Raw genomic sequence first — 15,690 nt, 5'->3', positions numbered from 1 at the left:
GCTTTGGGGGTTGGCATGGAAGACAAAGCGTTTGCATATATAAGGAGTTTTGAGAAGATTCAATTCCAAGAAGTATTTAAAAAATGCTAATGAGAAGAATATACCTTTTTCATGTTCTGCTATAATATTTGGGCATGTTTTTATAGTGTGTTTGTTTGATCTATACTCCAAAGGGAAGGAGTACAGATCAGTGCTAGGAAGATTGATCTCTGAAACTGTGCATATTTTTATATGGGAATACAGCAAGATCAGCTAAATCCTGCTATAAGTCTATACCAAAGCTATTTCAACCAGGGGCTATAATAACTTTTTCCTCAAATTTTTGAAAGTTTTGTCATAGATGCATTCTGCTGTAACATGTAATTACTTGGATCATCCAGTTCAGGTGACTTTGGGATTTTTTTTGGTCATATTTGTCTAGTTTTGTTCAGGAGAAAACAGGATTGATGATTCATACCAAAGTAAATTTCATGGAAAATGTGACATTTGTGCTTTTGTTTTATGCCCACAGAGTAATTGTCGTAACTAAAGGTTACTTTTTTTTTCAAGAATGTGGTCTTAACGTGGTTTAATTTATTTAATTGTTCTTCTCAAGTAGGTTTGTCCCATAGTAAACTGCAATAGTTATTTAAAGATATAGATGGCAAAATAAATGTCCTCTAATAACACAGCATTTAAAACCAATTTTGCTTGTACATGAGCAATTAGATATATCTTTTTACTAGCAGCTCAGTTTCTGTGTAAACATTTTATTGTGACTTGTCTACAATATGAAAACACTGACAGGGAGTAAAATAAAACCTGAAATGAGGGGTGTTAAAGCCCATGAAACTTCAGTGTCTTGAGCTCTAGAGGGAAAAACCTGCATTGAAAACATGGTGAAAATAATATAATTGTATTTGGGAATAAAATAAAATTTCCTTAAAAATTAATAAAAGGATTTTTTTTTCAAAGAAGGTTTGAGAGCAAAACCAGAAGCACTTAGGGAACCCACACGTACACACACATTCTATCACAGCAAAACTGACATTGTGGGTAGGCAAACTTTATATTTCCAAGCACTTCAAACAGCATACCAATAGAAAAATGCTGTGCTTCAAATACAGTATTTAATATTTTCCCCCCAATCTTATTTTTAAGACAACTTTTATACTTTTTTTTTTTTTTTAATTTGGAATGTTTCTATTTTCACCATGTAACATCTGACAAACAGATTTGTGCTTTGTATTTGTATCAGCTTATTTAAAAGGAGAAAATTATTTAATTGTTAATAATAGTATAGGGAAGTCCAAGAACAGCTTATTTGGAGCAAATGAAGACTATATATCTTTTGTACTATTTGCCTTATGGGTTTAATTGATGACATTTGATGTTCTACTGAATTACAGTAATTATATTTGGGTGAATATATGGTCTATACTTTCTAGAAAAGCAATATACTGAACTGAAGAGTTAAAACATGGGTCTCCATTTTCCTCCTCGTAAGACAGGATTGTTAATCGCATTTTGGTCAAGGAGATGTTTGCAGCTTATCACATACCCCTTTCTATAACGAGTTGGGTGTTTCAAAGTTCCTGTTAAGAAAGCAAAATGATGCTTAACTCGAATCTCTGTTTGCTGCAACATCCATACCTTTCTTGGCAAGTGTGTGTTGGAGGTGTCAGAGGCCTTTGTCCTCTTCTGCCTCCTTTCCTTCTAACATTGTGACGTGGCAATATAAAATGACCTGCTTGAGCCATCATTTCAGTAGACCCTCAGCAATTTGAAGCTCTGTTTTCCTGGATTTCTTTTAGAAATGGTGAATATAAAATTGATTTCTAGTGGAACTCCATCTTGGTGTTTTATGTAGGGCTTGTAACACGCAAATTTTCTACTAAGATACTAATTTCTATATATAACCTGTGGTATAAATAAATAGAAGACACCTGCCCTGAAGAGTCTTTTTGTCTGGGAAAGCTTTCCTAAATACACATATTTTAGATGTTCTTAAGAGAGAGTAAGCTGAGTAGAAAGAAAATGGAAGTGGGAAAAACATTTCTTTGCACTCAGCTAAAACCTGGTGCCCAAACACGTTTGCCAGGGAGGATCTGATAGGTGCATAGCTGCATCCATCCAGAGCTTTACAGTTGTACCTGAAGAGAGGAAGGTGTGGGAAAAAGGACTCAAGGAGAGGGAAAGGTGGCTGGGCCACTCCTCTGCTAAGGACAGGCCAGAACTCAAACACAAAAAGTTCTCTTTGTTTGTCAGTATCTGAAGTTCTCTCTCCCCAGCCTGTGCTTCTAGCTGGGATGTCTGATGGACTCCCCTGTGTGATTTTATTGAATGCTGTGTGGTTGTGTGAGGTCACCTGGGGACTTCTAGTTCCAATAGAAGCAGAGTCTGTTGCCTGATGCTGGCACAGAACTGTGCTCCTATCTGAGCTCCCATTTACCTTCTGAGTGCAGCAGACATTGTTTTGGCTGCTTCTCTGTTAACTATACAGGCCCTTTCTTGGTAATAAATAAACAAATTGATAGCAAAACAGAATATCTGTATTGTGAAAGCATTGTATTCATTTTGGACAGTTTCTCTTATAATAAAAAAATAGTGCACTTAAACTACTCTTGGGATTTTGATATATTAGCATAGCACAGAAATCTTCAATTCTTTATGAAAAATGAAATGTATGACACAAGAGAAAATAGCCAAAATAGTAGTTTTAATTCATATAAATCCAAGAGGTTTCAGGCTTTAAGATTCTTTAGCAGTTGGTGGAGCAAGGATACCAGTGTGGGCAAGAGCACCATCCACGTGGCTCCTGACTCATTGCACAAAGGCAGGGGCTACAGATGTGGTCTTTGCTTAATTTCTGATGAAGTTGAACCATTTAGGGAAGCTGCTGCTAGAAATGCTTTTTTTCCCAAAGGGTTGCCATGCTGTGTCTATAAGCTAAGGCTTCCTTGCTCTACTGCTGCTCCATATGTGTGCTGGATGAGATCCGTGCAATGCACTAGATCCATCTGCTGTCTAAAAACTCCTTTGCAGAAGTGCTAAGCAATAAAATGCAAATCCTCATCCAAGCAGTCCTATATGCTGTTGAAGTTGCATGTGTTGCTTGCAAGAGAGGAATAGGAAATATTTGTGTTAAGAAGCTCAACTAAGAAGGTAGAAGAAAAGTATTTGCACAAGTCCATTCCTGGACAGGTTTTCAGCCAGGGGTTGCTATTTGCAGAGCCCAGGTATTTCTAGAAGAATTGGTTGTTCATCAAAACCCAAAGCTTCAGGTAATTTAGTAACTACAATACAGTATCTTAGGAAATCTGTAAAGAGAATTTTCTTTAAGCCATGCTGTGGGTAATAAATTATATACAGTATGTCTCATTTTCTGTAAATAACACAAAGAATGTCTTATTCTATAGCATGGATGAACAATACCAACAGTCGATGTCAGCATTAACTTTTCAAATCATATTACTTAAAAGGGTGAGGGTTATAAAGTGTCCACAGACAGCTTCATTTTCTCTCTGTCTTCCTAATGCACATATACCAATGACTGTTTGATTCATTTATTGACATAAAACAGAATTGCTTAGAACTAACCACTCATTCATCATAATCACAGTTACAGGAGAGAGCAGGGTAAGAGGTTAACTGCTTGCTAGATGTATCAAGATCTTTGGTATATACCAAAGCCTGACTCGATAGAAATCTGATAATGGTTTACTGAAGGTAAAACATAAGTGTTAATAGCTAAATAAAAAAAAATTGATAAAGACTGTGCCGTAAAACACTCACATTTCTAAAGTTAATTAAAAAGAGCTGATCAAAGTGAAGCCTACATTAAAAATGTTACTTTAAGATATTAAAGATAAGATAAAGTATAAAGGTCAGTTTAAAAAAAAAAGGCATTTAAAAAAAATTAATTTTCCATAAATTTTTTTTTTTTCTTCTTGGCAGCACTTTCATTAATAATTAAAATACAAATAATGTGAAAATGCTAATTTTTTACTTTGAGTGGTTTAATTTCATGCACAGTGATGAGGAATTGATATTTTTGTGTATCTACATTAACAAGACATTGAACAAAATAAATTTGAAGTAAGTGGGAGCAGCTTCTCTTCTTAATACATACATGTCATAGATTTAGTAGTGTGCATCATAAAATATTCAAAGGTTACACTTAATTGTGTAAATATAAGCCTGGCTCTGAAACTTGGTCTCAATGATGCTCCCTGCAGGATCCAAAAAGCCCCAGGGAGTAATTAATCCAATTCTCCAATGCTAAAACAAAGCAGGTTACATGGGTTTTATCACTTACTTTAGCCTTTCCCAATGAAACAGTTCTCAAAGTGCAAAACTTCACTCAAAGTTCTTGTTTTCAGGGGCTGAGACACATGGTCTTGCAGAAGATGTGAAGTCTTGTAGGGCAGCAGGGTGGACGAATGAGTAGCTAGCAAAGTAGCTGTGTGTGTGGAATTCCTACTTTAGCATATCTTTTCTGCTCAAATGCTTTAGGAGTTTGGCATAGAACACTTTTTAAAAAAGAATTGGTTACTGATACAACACAACTAGAGTTAGATCTGCTGAACGATCAGGGTAAAGCTCAAGAATCTGAAGCCAAGCTTAGTAAGGTGAAAGTGAAGTAAAAATTCCCCCCTGCCTCCAAACCTCATAACTTACTACCTAAACTTGAGAGGTGATTCTGTGGCAGGCATAAGGGTTCAGAGATGTGGTTAACTTCAAAGTGTGTGATATTAAATCTTGATTCTATTTCAGCAACAGTTTTATGAACATCAGACTAGGCAGCCCTTTGCCTTTCAGAGACAATTAAAATGTTCCAGAATTTACCTGGTTTACTAAAAAATTCTCTGGTGTCCATGAATTCATTTTTACTTCTTCTGTATTTCTGAGATATAGTTTAGACTAGAACACCCTACCTTGATAGAACACACACTATCAATTTATTTAAAATAGGACATTTTCTCTTTTCTTTGTATGTGTTTAGGGTGTATTCGTACTCTCAACATTGTATTTCTTTGTTCTGTCTCTACCAAGTGATTATAGTTTGTGTAAAATCCAGCAGTGAAATTAAATAGCTGAAATTATTCTATCTAAGGTGAAAGTTCTTATTTGTCAACACAAGGTTTCATGTCACTTTGCAGCTTCTTAACCCAGTATTTTAAAAGTGTGGTTAGAAAGTCTTAATTTTATGGAACATTTCCTCCTCCAACAGGATACTGATTTTAATATAAATTTTTGAAAAGTCATTTACCCAACTGAATCTCCTCCATGCCCCATATCCACTAAGGAACAGTTATCAGAACTCTCTTATCCTCCCTTGCTCGGGCAACTTTTTATCATTGCCAGGATATTTGCCTCTTTAATTGGTTATTCATTAAGCATCCCACCCTAACAAATAGTCCATATATTTCCTTACTGTGTTCACTAAAGCCTGACGGTATATCTGTGTTGGTGAGAAGTGGGAATAGGTTTGAAAGGAATCTTTTCCCAAAGGTCTGTTTGATGCAAACTCTGGTATATTCACTCACCGCTGAAATATCAGATATTTGTTTCTGTCCACTTCAAGATTTTTCTGATCCATTATGCAAACCTAATATCTTCCTAAATTTTCAGGTCTAGAAATGTGAGAAAGAAACAAACAAGCTGCATTTCTGATCCTTGGCAGTGCCATTCCTAAATAATCATAGCTGGGAGGTGACTCTTACCATCATGCCTGTGTATAAATTTTCTGTTAGTTACTTGGTTTTTAATCTCTTGTTACTAAAGAAGTTTTTCTATGGACAGAACTGTAACTTTTAGAGGATGATGAGGGAAGCATAACCATACACATTCAATTACTTTTTTTTGCTGTATTTCTCAAAACAATTGCAAGAGCTGTATTCTTATTCCAGATTTGTACAATAGATAATATGTATGCATTTTCCTTGCAGGTCAACTTGAATAATTACCTAATTATGGAAAAATAAAAATTTCTCTTCCTGTAATTTTTTATTGGAATTTATAGATTCTGATTGCCATAGTTTGCTTTATGGTTTTGTTTCATGTTGTGCAATATTGAGCAGTAAGTTATAACAATAATCAATATAATGTCCTGTTTAAAGCATTTAGGCACAGTTCATGCATTCAGAGGGAGCTGTTTTTTTAAGGCCTCATAGATTCTTGTCCTTTACCCCAGAAACACTCTAACCTACCTTCTTTTTTTTATATTTTCCTCCCTTCTCTTTTTAATTCTGCTGTTTTGTTTCTGTGTGTGAATAAACTCCTTCTTTCCTCCAAAACAGCCATCCCTTTGAGATGCCTGTTGTTCATGGGTTTTTCCTCACCCACCCACCTGCCGTTAACTATTTGGTTACCACTTGAAATGCTTCATCATCGAGATTCAAACTCATTGTCCCATGGCCATTGTTGCTTAGCAGAACACCCATGCTTGCTTTCTACACAAACACACACACAAATTAATAACTGAGTGGAACTCCTCCTCCTCTGTGCTCCAGAAGGAGCTGCTCCAAAAAGAAGCCATTTATAGTATCAATAAGCTGCTTCTCCAAACCATGTACAGATGTGTTATTCAACCAGTTAATATTGGGGTAGTTAAAATCACCCATTATTATTTTTCTGGCAGATTTTGCCACTTCATTAATATCTTTCAACATACTGAGTTGCTTGGCTGTTCCTTCTTTTACATGGCTTATATCATATCATGCCATCACAGCATATTCTGTAGTTTCGAGTTAATTGCCCAATTAACAGTGGTATTCATGAAGTGCTAGGAAAATTCCACAACTAATGATTTGGACAATTTCAAAATAGGTTGGTATTTCATAGTTTAAAATGTCAAACATGCCAATAGCTGCAAGCTTAAGACTGTGCAGGCTTAGAACCCAATAGCTCAAAAATTCTGTATCTCAAAAATCATAATCCAGCCCTCAGAAACACGTTTCCCAGACCCAAGTATTTCACTGCAGGGAAGTTCTGCACTACATTAATTTCTTCCTAGACTGGTGAGGTGGAAGCATGAAATGGGACCTCCTTGGCTTCTCTGTATTTTGTGAAAATAAGGAATAAATACCTTCTGGCAGCAGTGAATGCACCCTCACCCCCAGCCTGGCCCCAGATGATGTTTATGGCAGCACTGGGGAAGCTGCTGTAATAATGGTTGTTTATGTGCTTACCAGACTCAGGAAAATGAGGATGTGAGTGAGTTGGAAGGTTGTAGGATTTGCTAGGGCACTTTGTACTTTCCTTTCCCGTTGCCTGGATTAGGTAGGGATATTAACAATGCATAGTTAGCTTTGATGGGTCATTGTTCCCAGATGCAACTGAGAGTTGCCAATAGACTCTCTAGGCAGTGATCTGATTTTTTTTTGTTTTGTCTCACCAGCTGCCATGCAGAGATGCCAGGGGATACAGTGCCTCTCCTTTCTGCCTTTTCTCTGTACCTTCTGTGCCATTTATGAGTTGTAGAACTGAGGTCATGCTGTGGAATTAGTTTATGGAGTCTGGGGAAGGGCTGGGGCTGTAAAATAATTTCATTGTCACCACCCAAGAAAGACAGTATTCATTTTCACTCTTGAAATTGAGGGTCAGAGACATGGGTGTGATAAAGGAGACAAGACACTGCCTCAAAGGTAAAGGATCACAGGCTCAGGGGGCATTTTTAACATTTCACACAGAATCATAGGGTATTCTGAGTTACAGGGGATCCACAAGGATCATCGAGTCTCACTCCTGGCGCTGCACAGGACAAATCACAGCCACAAATATCACACCATGTGCCTGAGAGCATTGTTCAAATGCTTCTCGAGCTCTGGCAGGCTGGTGCTGTGCCCACTGCCCTGGGGAGCTGTTCCAGTGCCCAACCACCCTCAGGGGGAAAAACCTTTACCTAATATCCAACCTAAACTTCCCCTGACACTATTGGTGCATTTTGAATTTCCCTACTTATGGTGCCTATTGAGACTGTATTGGTGATCTAATGCAAACTGCTCAGAGGTATATACATATGTGATTCAGTGTGGCTAGCACAGTTTTTCTCATGAGAGGTTTTCTTGTGTTTTGTAAATAAAGATAAAGTTTGGATGTTTTGGAATAGTGTTCCAGAACTTGGGCAGTGCAGGCCTGGCTAATCAGGCCTGGGGGAAAGCTTCTGACTGACCAATCTGGGTGACTTTTGAGAACTCTATAAATGTGATGAAATCAAAACAATAAAGGTCATTCCTTCTTGCCACTGAGAACTGATGCATTCATTACTCTGCTAGCTGCTCAACAGCAACAATTCAGGCCTTAATTTAGCAAGGTGCTTTAAGTACTTTGAGGTACTTTGTTGCAATAGACAGGACTTCGCAGGATTTAAAATCCTGTGAATACTGAGATCTTTGCTGTGATTGTACTGATTATGTAAGTATGGCTGCTGGATAGCTCTTTGTAAAAATTAAATTACTGAAATACTGTGTTGTTTAGATCTTCCTTTTAGTCCTTCTTGGAGTTGGGGCAGATTCTTTAGGATGTTAGAATTTACATTTTATAACAAAAATATAGTGAATTGTCTTGTCTCATTTCTCTTGGCAACTAAGCAAACTATCATTAACATTTTTCATCAGTATTCTGTTTAGAGTTTTCTAAACTGAACAGTATAGTGGCAACAGCTCATTTTTAGATGCTGTTACAGTTCTTTCACATCTTTATAGTACTGTAGTAAAGCTGAATTTACTGGCTACCTTGAAAGCGGAGTAAGGCAGCATTAGAATCTACATTAAAGTGATTCAATACTCTTTAGAGAAAAGCCTTCTTAACATGAGATCAGATACAGTATGTGTTTTGGGGGTAGTTTTATAAGGATTGCCAATAAACTTGAACGCTACCAACAACAGCTGCTTTCTGAAATATTGCTCTGTCCTGCCCAGTGAAATTTAGGGGAATTTTCTTTGCTTTGTAAGCACATGTGATCGACATTAGCATTCAGGGGAGCTGCACCTGCAAATGGAAGGGAGGCTGATTTGGTGGTTTGACTTGGTAAAGCTGGGAGGGATCGGCTTCCATGCACTTGTTTCTCCTTGAGAGTTAGTGCCAATCTCCAGGCTCTGGGGTGAGTACTGTGCTCTGATATATTTTTCCTAAATGTTCTTCTTGGTGGCCATTTAGGTTCTCTCCAGTTTGAGAGCAGAGAGAAGATATTTGTATGCATAAGTTTTCATGAGCCAAAAAATTCAAGCACTTCAAGGTCATTCAGTGTTTGTGTCCAGGCAGGTTGACCTGTGGTTGTTGTTCCTGGTTTTATGGTTCTGAGTAGTTCATTTCATCTTTGTTTCCTTTGATAATTTTACATTTTTTTTAGCTGTATAGAAGGGATGGCAAAGCCTGGTGCCCAAGAGAGGGATTAGCCACAAATGGCTGTAACAGTGATTTTAATTATTACAGTTACAAATACAGTAGTAGTAGTAACAACTGCTACTACTTGTATTATGATTCAGTAGGGGCAATTTTAATCTACTGACATATTGATAACTCCAAAGCTGCCCACACCCAATAGGAAATGTCTTGCTGCTTTTCAATGGAGCATGGTTCTGCATGTTCTAGTTACACGTTTCTTCCCTTTTTAACGCTTTTTATTGTGCCAAAGGCTTATTTCCAGATTAAGCTTCAGTTGTAGAAATAACCCCTTTAACCAATCATAATTTTAGAGAATTTTGCATCTATATAGCTAGGAAAAAAAAATCTGTTTGTTTTGCTCTTTTTCTGTGAGATATGTTCATACATTTCCCATATAGCACAATTGAGCATTTAGTGTTCATCAAAGAAATGCTTTCACTGTCTTGAATGCAGCAGTTCAGTGTTACTGCTTTCAAAATATGACAGGTTTTTAAATTTTGTTTTAGGTCAGATTTAGTAAGTTAATTACATTGTAGCCTTAATAAATTTTGAGAATTTGACCAATGAATGTCAACATCAATCAGAAAAATGTTAGAAAGAAGATTAAGATATCTTTTAAAAAATCTTGTCTCTGATTCAAATAATATTTTCATTTTATTTGAAACTAGGAACTATAAAATTAAGTGAACACCAAAAGAACTTCCTTCTGCTATTAATTAGTTGCACTAATTTTACAAACTGAAAAACAGCAGGGATGTAAAAAGTGATTGACCATTCATTGTTAATATAATCACAATATTACCATTAATGACTAGTGACAAATGCAGTATTACAAACTAAACAGAGTGAAAGAGACTTATTTTTGCAGTTAAAAAATAGAATTGGCAATTAAAAGTTAACATTAAATTAAATTGACTGGTAACAGACCATAGATATACATTGTATAATATAAGTTCCCAGATCTAGAATAATTCTGTGTTTTATCCAGCTGCAAATTAAAACTTTATTTTGTGGAAAACTATTTGTAATTAATATATTAAACTTTGTCTTTACAATTTAATATTCATTGTCGATAATGCTCAAAAATTTTGAGAATTGGTATTTAACCTTCAGGTTAGGAGTTCCCAAATAACTGACTAGAGCCATTAAAACAGATATTTCTACCCTTGCAGTAATGCATATGAAAAGTCACTGAAATATGTTATAAATATGTAATTCTGTCCAGGGGAGGTAAGTGATATTACTAAAAGGAACTTTTTTAGCCTTTAGCTCTTTACACTGAAAACTAGATTACTTAGCTGAGTCAAACTTGCTTTCTAATTTCTCTGCCAAATTTGACCAAAAATCTCTTTGGTAGTGTTGCAAAAGTCTGTTTGCAAAACCACTTTCTAAGGCTAACAAAGCTGAAAGAAGTCTTGAATTCTGCTGTTCTAAAGTGTTCTTTCTCTCTTCAAAGATGTAGGATTACAATTTTTAGTATTTTTGTGAGTGGAAGGGAGAAGTTATTTGGTATTAGGGAAAGCAGAATTACTTTTGAGGTTTTTTTTTTTAAAGAAAACAAATACTTGTCTCACCAGAACAATCTCGTGGAATAGCCTCTTATGCAGGGTTTAAGGCCAGTACATTTGAAACAACAGTTCTAAAAAAGGGAGAAAAGAAAGAAAATGATGATTCTTAATTACAGCTATTTCCTGGACAGTTTCTCTGTTTTGCTGTCAAGATTTTAAAAAAACCTAAGAGTTTACAAACTTTAAACTCTAAAGGTGATCCCAGACACATCCTGTTCTTGGTTAAAGGTTCTGCTATATCACTGCTAGGACAAAAAAGTGAAGTGCCTCTCCACCAGCTGCAGAGAAAGAAGGTGATTTGAATGTTAATGAAGGACAGAAGTTTCATAGTAACAGAAAAACAGAGGCTCTATAGATAAGAGAATATTTTCCCAGGACGTCTCAGTCTGCAGTTGTTGTAACCGGAGGAAGTAATATTACTAAGGAAGTATTTAAATGTCTTTAACAGATATTAGATGATGAAGTGGAGTAGTCATTATATTCCTATCCAAGCTCCAGTGCATGAGAGGTCTATTGAAATGCAGTCTTTTGAGAATATCCACTTAGTCCTGTTTCTAGACTCCCAGATTAGTTTGGGCATCCTATTAATCTACAGTGTTCTGACACAAAAGATTTCTTGAAGAAGTTACTAAAGTTTCTGTTTAATATGGCAATAAAGATCATAAAGTTCAATGTTTTTATAAATTGAAATGCCCACGCTCCCCTCCTGCACTTCTGTCTCAGCTGGAAAAAATCCCTGATTCAACAGCATTGAAATTCTTTCCTGATATTTCCACATGGGGTTTTTAACATCTCTTGTACCTTGAATTGTTCATAGCTCTTGATGCAAGCATAAGAATTCCTTTTTTACTTCTGCTTTCTCTTTAGGTCTGGTCATTCATTGTTTCAGGATCCCCATGACGCAATCCATTCTCTTTAATTGTCTGATCCATTCACATAGGCAGTCCTACAAACACAAACTGGCATTTAGGGCCTTCTGTGCTATTCCTGTAAAAAGTCCCTCTTCTGGACTTTGAGTCAACCTACTTATACTTTAAGGTCTTCAAATCATAGAATGGCCTGGGTTGGAAGGGACCTTAAAGCCCATCTCATTCCAACCCCTGCCATGGGCAGGGACACCTTCCACTATCCCAGGCTGCTCAGAGTCCCATCCAGCCTGACCCTGAACACTTCCAAGATGGGGCATCCACAGCTTCTCTGGGCAGCCTGTGCCAGTGCCTCACCGGCCTGATAGTGGAATTTCTTCCTAACATCTAATCTACACCTCTCATATTTCAGTTTAAAGCCATTCCCCTTTGTCCTGTCACTATATCTCCCTATAAAAAGTCCCTTGTTGGCTTTCTTGTAGCCCCCATTTAGATACTGGAAGGCTGCTCTAAGGTCTCTGCACAATGTTTGGTTATTATTATTGGTGCTCTCAGCAGTTGTGGTTTTTTTTAAAAAAGCAGATTAACAGGAAAGTAGCAATGAGTTCACAATAGCACCACTGAATTGCTCAGAGAATGGCTGTGAGCCTACAAAGGTACTGCATTTGTCATTCTGATGGATGACTTTTCCTGCCCATGAAATAAGGGAAGTAATCCGTCCTCATTCTGCTTAGTTCTCTCTAAGCAGAGGCATATATTTGGTTGCCAAAATCTCCTTTCCATTCTTCAACTAATCCCAGGGAAAGATGGAAATATGTTGAAAAGCCCGTGACACATGGTGGATGAGTAGTTCTCTGCTCCCAGAGCTCTCATCTGTAGTGCTTGACAACCCTGTGCTTTTTTTCGCTCTTATTTAGTATCTTGATGGAATTGCTGTGGGATCCATTAAGATTAAATTTCTGCCATACATAGGGGATGTGTGGCTTTCTGGAATAATAAAGCCCAATTCTGGCTCTCTGAATACCCAGTAGAGAGCAGAATGAAGATCAACTGGCTTAAGCTAAAACCGAGGAACATGCAACAAGTGATGTCCCTCCAAAATGTCTTTCTCTGATGCTCTCTGTTGAATGGATCTCACATTGACCTGATAGATTTCAGATAAATATGAATAATAGCCACTTTGCAGGAGAAAAGAAAAGGATCTCTATACCCAAGTGTTATTTCAAAATGTTGATTTGTGAGGAAAATGGAACAATGAACTCTCTTTTCCACTTAGGTTAGTTTTTTGCTTCTTTTTCCACATTTACACTCTGTAATTTCTTCTGTGTGAGATGACAGACTCTGAAAAGCACTTTTGTAACAGTCCATAAGCCTATTTAACTTTCTTGCTAACTATTTCTGAGTATCTACTGTTGCCATCATCACCATGATATTTGAGTGGCTTCTAATAGATATATTTTTTTAATAATAGACTTAAGATCATTATAAGGAGGAAAGTGATGGCTTTACTCACCGGTCCCAGTTAGGAACAGAGACTCATATATAGAGTTCTGAGAATCCTCTCTTGCATCTTATTTTGACAGTGGTCAAAGATACAGAAATTATAAGTTAGGTTGCTTTTTTTTTGTTGGTTTTTTTTTTTTTTCAGTGGGATACATCTGTATTTAACATACAGGATAAATTAACCTCTTCTGAGGGGGTTCAGTATTACCAGTACAAGTTCAATAGAATAATTTTGATTTGCCTAATCTAAGTTTAGCTTTATACCTCTAAACTCTATCAAAGCAACTTTTGTGAGGTCACCCTTTTCATTTGTTCATCTCATAAAATTGGTAAAATGTCAGCGGTGTCATGGGATCAAATATGCAGATGCTCCTTCTTTTTCCTATTTTTACACTTGTACAGGGAGATGCTTACCATTAATTCCAGATGGATATTAGAAGCTAAGTGAGACAGTAACATGAAGAGCTCTGGAAGCTTAGACATGTCATCCTGGCTCTTATCTTTAAATATAATGCAGTCTGTTGTCATGTGCTGGTAAAGTCAAATATCATCTGAGCATTCTTTGCACTATTTGTCTCCACGTGTTACTGGCACATGCACATATTTCTGTCCATTTTTAATGGTCCATATTGGACTTTTCCTGTGTTATTCTTGCTTCCAGAATGCAAAGCAACTCTGCCAGCAGGAAAAATTTGTATAAGTTCCGTGAGTTAGTACAGTCATGACTTAAAAGGCTGCTCCCTAATTCCTTCCAGCTAAGGTTTCTTGTCTTATTCTGTATTACAACATGAAGGTGTCGCCTTTTAAAGCAATTAATTTCAAACTGTTTTACATCTTTGATTTGTTCTATCAAGTGGTATTGGACACACAAAAGCTAGAATGTTCTCTGGTACAACCTTTAGCAATGCTTCTGTGTAATTACTGAGGTAGGAAAAAAAAGGGAAAGGGTAATAATTCTCAAGGCTTGTTTTCTTACAATAGAAGGTATGTGTGTAAATCAGATATGGACTGTAAATCAGAGTTATTTTCATTAATTCTCTAGTTAATGTTTTGTTCATATTTACATCTTGGAAAGATGATTCTGAAGAACAGCTGAGTAGGAGGATTCTTCTCTGTAGTCAGCCCTGACTGATAGCTTTGAAGTTTTCTCCTTTTCTGTCTGTGAGAACATATCATTCTACAGTAGATGGGATCTGCTGGACATGCTCTTGAAGAAACAGACAAGCCAGCAACATTTTCCACTGGCAAGTCTCCAGGGAGAAATATTTGCTGTAGTCCTTGTATGTCTTGTATGCTTCATCTGCATATTTTAATTTTTGTGTCTCAGTAATCTGCTTGCAGGGTAAATGTAGCTGCATGGTTAAAAGTGGTCTCAGCTTTTGACCACAGAAGTAAATTATTCCAGAGCACTTCTAAAGTATCTGAAGACTTAATAACCACAGTATCAGTTTCAAAATACCACTTTCACTGTGCATATCTAGGGAATGCTTCAGATACCTGCCTCAGACAACCTTGACAGTAGATCCTACCAGGACCTCTGTGACAGTAATTTCTGCCAGAGATCCCAGCAGATTTCTGTCAGGGTTTTGCTTTAGGTTTGGCAAAAGTTTGAAGATGGCATGGTAGCTGTAAGAAGTTTTATGGAATGCTGGAATATGTGAAAAATTCCCCCCAGTTAAATTCAAGAGTCTAAATCTTTCTGCAAGTTTGTGGCAGCGGTGCTCATCAGTGTCCAAGTCACTTGTTTTAAAACTCAAGTGAGAATTCTCATTTGTTGCTAAACTTAAATTTTCTTTTTTAGGATCCTTTAAAATACAAGAGGTTTTCTGCTGAAAACAGTATGAACAGAACTTTGCTAACTGACTAAAAGTTTAATCCACTAACTGTACTTTTTGTGTAGTCTTTCTGAAGCCTAGAGCTCCAGTGAAGATCAGATTGCTCTTTAAAAACCCATTTGTTCAATGATTCCATTTCCTCCTTTTAACAGTTGTGAGTAGAGCTTCAGTGTGCTATGGTGACAGGGAGAGGAGTGGAGCTGCCTCACCCTCTGAGCAAATAGCTGAATCCAGGAAATGTAGTCCTTGGTGGTAAACTTATGGAAAGGGATCAAAAGTGTTCTGTCGGGTAAAAAAGTTAGGGAAAGCTAATATATTCTTTCATTTTTGAGTTTTTTGAGGGTTACCTTTTCAATACTTGTTCCTTTGAACTCTGAGCTGGGTGGAAAGTTGCCACTTGTTTGTTTGTCCTGTCCTTTGGTGTGTTCTTAATACCTTTGGGATATTAGTTTCGGAAAATTTTATGTGCTACTCTGTATGATTGCATCTAAACACCAAGTTTCTTTCAGTAGAATGCATTAAATGCATGAGACAGAGAAGCACAAAAAA

General features: G+C 36.9%; 1 protein-coding gene across 6 annotated transcripts in view; it reads left to right on the top strand.

Annotated features, from left to right (window-relative positions):
• Positions 1-15,690, top strand: part of SOX6 (SRY-box transcription factor 6) — a 366,784-nt gene that overhangs the window by 57,722 nt on the left and 293,372 nt on the right. Inside the window, exon 1 of one of the 6 annotated variants that reach the window (XM_085063216.1) lies at positions 9,018-9,085. The exons of the other annotated variants lie outside the window; for them this stretch is intronic. The gene's annotated coding sequence lies outside the window, so the exon portion shown is untranslated. Of the gene's footprint in view, positions 1-9,017; positions 9,086-15,690 lie in introns of those variants that run through there. 6 annotated transcript variants of the gene reach the window in all.

This window comes from Lichenostomus cassidix, chromosome 5 (genome assembly GCF_008360975.1).
Source record: "Lichenostomus cassidix isolate B80296 chromosome 5, HeHo_3.0, whole genome shotgun sequence".
In the NCBI taxonomy this organism is placed as follows: domain Eukaryota; kingdom Metazoa; phylum Chordata; class Aves; order Passeriformes; family Meliphagidae; genus Lichenostomus; species Lichenostomus cassidix.
This window is presented reverse-complemented; position numbering and strand designations above follow the sequence as displayed.